We start from the raw sequence: 4,776 nt of genomic DNA, 5'->3' as shown, positions 1-4,776 counted from the left end.
AGACTTTCAGGTACACGTTTCTCCAAATTCTTAACAAACATGCTCCGTTGGTTAAATTTAAAACTAAAGGCAACCGTCCACCATGGTTTAATCTTTTGATTACAAGCTCATGAAAACTAGAGACAAGGCTTGGGGATGTGCTCAAAAAAGTAATTTGGTCAATGACTGGCTAGAATACAGAATTTTAAGGAATAGATGCGTCAAAAAAATACGGCATGCAAAAAATTACTACTTTTCTTCCACTCTCCTGGAATCACATGGAAATGCCAGGATTTTCTGGAAAACAATCAAATGTATCGAAAAGGCATCCAAAACAGATAATCTGCCCGTTGAGCTTAACCGAAATGGGGAATATTTTTCAGATCCCCAAAAAATAGTTGACAATTTGAACCTTCATTTTTCTGAAGCTGGTACCCTATTTGATAATGTATTGGGAGTCACCCCTGCTCATGCAAATTCCTACACCCCTATCCAAATATTAAACGAATTTAGTTTTCAGCCAATCCACGAAAGTAATGTTCTGAAACAACTGTCCTACCTCAAAGGGTCCTAATCTACCGGAGCAGATAGTATTCCCGTCTTTGCTCTACTAACTGTTGGTCATTTAATATACAAACCTATAGCCCATATTTTCAACCTGTCTATCAAAGAAGCATCAGTTCCTCTAGAATAGAAACATTCCTATGTCCATCCACTTCACAAAGGGGGCCCTAAAGATGATCCAAATAACTACCGACCTATCTCAATTTTGTCCCCGTTGATGAAAATTTTTGAAAAATTATTGAACTACCAAATTAGCAGTTTCCTGTCCGCCAACAATCTATTACATCTAAAACAATCTGGGTTCCGAAAAAAATACAGCACCACATCTGCTGCATTAGACTCTCTGAATCACCGTTACAGTAGCCTTGATAATAAACAGCACTGCGCCTGTCTTTTTCTTGACTTGTCCAAAGCTTTTGATACAGTTGACCACAACATCCTGCTAAATTAAATAAGTTGCCTCGGTTTTTCCGAAAACAGTAAAATGGTTAAAAAAATTACCTCTTTTCTCGCATCCAAACTGTATTCACAGATGGTTGGAGGTCAAACTGTGTTAAGATAATAAAAGGGGTTCCACAGGGTTCCATTATCGGACCCTCTTGTTCTCTCTTTATGTAAATGACTTGGGCACTGAACTGGATCATTCCAGGGTAATCTTTTTGCAGATGACACGGTACTGATTACTGCTGGCCGCTCTCCGGATGACGTGATTGCTAAGCTCCAGAGTGATTTCAACAAACTACAACATCAGCTAGTTGCTCTTAAACTAGTCCTAAATCCTGCCAAAACCAAGGTGCTATGCTTCTCACCAGGACTAAAGCGGGAAGTTATTTTCCCCCAATTACATTCCTTAAATAATGATCTAATAGAGCAAGTCAAGATCTATAAGTATCTTCTTGGTTCTTTCGGTAAAGTCACGTAGAAGGGAATTAATAAAATAATAAAAATAAAACATAATAAAATACAATTCTCATGACGTTTCGGCCACAATTCAAGCAGCCGTCCTCAGGTGAAGAACAGGGCTGTCAGAAAGACAGCGTCTGAATGAACACCACCAAGCTTGGCAGCGTATATTTAAGCTGGGTTAGAGGAGGAGGGAGCCTTGACAAAGGAATTTGCATATCAACAGGAATTTAGCATATTTATTGAAAATTCAGATATGGGATTAGTCACTACTTGTGGAATGTGTAGGTGAAGGGGGGGGGGGGTCTCAAAGTCATATTATGCTCGTGTATTATGTAGGATTAGCAGTAATAAAGGGAGGAAGTAGTAATAGCAGTAATAAAGGGAAGGAATTTTAATAGTAAGGAGCTGCAGCAGCCAAACCACCACGTAAAAAACTAAAATATAAACTACATCAATATCATCAATATACTCAAGATACTCTCCAATAAGCTGAGCTACTAACAGTAAGTCATACATTACAATTCCATGTCGCAAAAAAAATTAAAATATGCCTCCAGCTAAACTTTTTTCTTACATCACACGGATATGTCCCGTACTATATACTGCCAAAGAGAAACCCAACATTAAATTATACACTGCATTACTATACACCACCCAATACCTTGGACTATACATTGTAATATTGCACTATGTATTATTCTTCCTACCCTACTGTATACCACACTGCTGTATATTCACTATACAATTACGATACTATATATTACCTTATACATTATATTAAACATTACACTTTTATACTATTTATTATTATACAATCTGCTATACACTATACCATTGACCGTCGCGTGAAAGGTACTAAGAGGAAGCAACGAAATATGTCAATGGGAGAGTGGTGGCAGGAGACTTGCAGCGGAGAAAAGACTCCATTCCCTGCGGAAAATACAATGCCAGTGAGGGGACTGTGGTCTGAAAGTCACCGTAAACGTGAACACAATCAGTTAAGACCCGAAATGGTTTATTACGTCCTTCCAATGATTGCTGAGCCAGAATCCATCTTCTCGGTTGAAATTGTCTCTGTGTTTGTATATGTGGATCGCCTCATGAACGAATCTCTCCTGGTAGCCAGATGGCTTGCAGAGAACCTCTGTCTTGGAGAAGTCAATGTCATGTGAGCCCACTGAATTATAACAGTGATCTGCCACGGCTGAGGTGTTTGTCCTACCGTGTTTCAGGTCTGCTTTATGTTCACGGATGCGGTCCGAGACATGTCGTTTGGTTTCTCCCATGTAATTGCTACCACAGAGGCAACTTAGTTTGTAGACGCCAAGGTACTGTGTGTCTGGAACCACATCTTTTACAGACGGGTGTTGTATATGTCGGGTTATGAATTTTTATAAAATTAATAAAATTAATAAAAATTGGAAAAATGTGTAATTCGCGGAAATTATGCTAATGTATGTAATAATATGCATAAATTATGATAATCACGGATATACGCGTACTGTATGTGTGCAGTTATGATAATTAGGCTTAGATTCATTATCCAAAGTTGTATCAATCAGGATAAAACGATTATCTTTGATTAAACATTTATTGATTATCTTAGTGTGTTCATGTTATGTTAGGTCTCCAAATTCATATCTCAACGCAGGATACAGTTCTTATGAATAAGAGTTTTGCATGGACTTGAAAGAAACACCCAACCGCTTGTGTTAAGCCATTTTTATTCTAAACAAACATATGACACTCTAATATGCAAAGACAAAAGTATACATCAATAGATTCATTGGCAAGATTATGCAATTAACGAAAATAAATGACTAAAACATTTCTTATTCATGTAACTCGACGGCAGCAACTGCATTGCACGATCAGTTGATATTGAACGTACCAACTTGAAATTGCAACCCTTTTCGAAACACAAGGATATGTTTTTGAAAGTCTTATTCGTGTGCGTGTTGTGTGTGCGTTGTCTCCTTGTAAAATTAATTATTTTTTTAGAGCCGGGAGTTGTGTTGTTAGCTTGCGGGGGGTGGGGGAGAGGTATACCACCAGCAGCCAGAGGGGTTCCCTCTCGCTTGGGCGTGGCCACAGCGAGCCCGTCCTGCTCCCTCGCTCGGCGTGTCTCTGCTCTTTTGCTCACTCTCTTCACTGCTAGATGAGTGGCGTCGGCACGACGCTCGCCGTTGTGGCACGCGATGATTCCGTCGTCGGATAGCGCGCCATTCCTCTGCTGCTGGATGACAAGTCGGCACGACGCTCGGTGACGCCCGAGTGGTGCTGCTCGTGCGCTCTCTCTATCGACTGCTAGATGAGTGGCGTCGGCACGACGCTCGCCGTCGTGATGCGCGATGATTCCGTCGTCGAATAGCGCGCAGCTCCGCCACTGCTGGACGTCTGGTCTGTTCTCAGTGGATGCTGGTCGATGTGTGTGTGTATTAAACACACGGCGCATTCGATGGCGCTCTCCTCTTCCTCACGGGCGGCCGATCAGGCTCTTTCCACTGCTCCGTTCTCTCTCTCTCTCTCATTTTCTCCATGCTCTCTCCTTGATCGCTGCCAGCTTCACACGGACACCAGCCCTTACTTCAGGGCTGCGTTGGCTCAGGCTCTGGACGACGCGGCTGTGCGCGCTCACCGGCTTGGAGCGCTCTGGCGATGAACGATGCTCTCGTTCATGGCTGGGTTGACGTTGGGTTGACGTTGGGTGTCTTCGCTGGCTCGAGAATGATAACTGAAATCTCCGTCAGTTTCACTCGCACCTCTTAAACAACTGTGAAGGCTTAGTACAAGACCACTTGTCGCAATCCTTGACTTTGCGAGCGTATCAACACATCAGTGTAACTGTAGCATAATTTTCTGCGATACTCTTGTCAACTCATGCCGAACCCAACTTTCAAACACCCATCGTTACTGCTCTTTGTGAGACATAACACCCATGATATATCGGTGCCCGGCGCGCTCGCGAGGCACCGCAAGCCCGAGCAAGGCTGAAGCAAGACTCGAACCAGACTGCACTCAGACTTCTGTGCGTTTGTGCTTAAAACCCAAAAACGTGAAACCCCCCCTCCCCTCTGCCCTCTCTGTGCATCTCTTGCGAGAAAAAAAAACCAACAGAAAAAAACAGACACCCCAGCTATGCCAGGCACAGACCCCCCCCCTCGCGACCCTTCTAACCCCCTAAGTATTTATGGTGCCAACTGTTTGTGCCGGACCGTTGGAAGACAAAGGTGGCGGGGAGGTCCTGACGTTTGCTGTTTTTGATGGCATTCCACATTTCCCAGATGCCCGGCGTGGAATGTGATGAGTAGTGGGTTGTTTTCATTA

Source organism: Lethenteron reissneri, unplaced genomic scaffold (assembly GCF_015708825.2).
Source record: "Lethenteron reissneri isolate LAM-NWPU_2019-01 unplaced genomic scaffold, ASM1570882v1 scaffold_1639, whole genome shotgun sequence".
Taxonomy (NCBI): Eukaryota; Metazoa; Chordata; class Hyperoartia; order Petromyzontiformes; family Petromyzontidae; genus Lethenteron; species Lethenteron reissneri.
Note: the sequence above shows the minus strand (reverse complement) of the source record.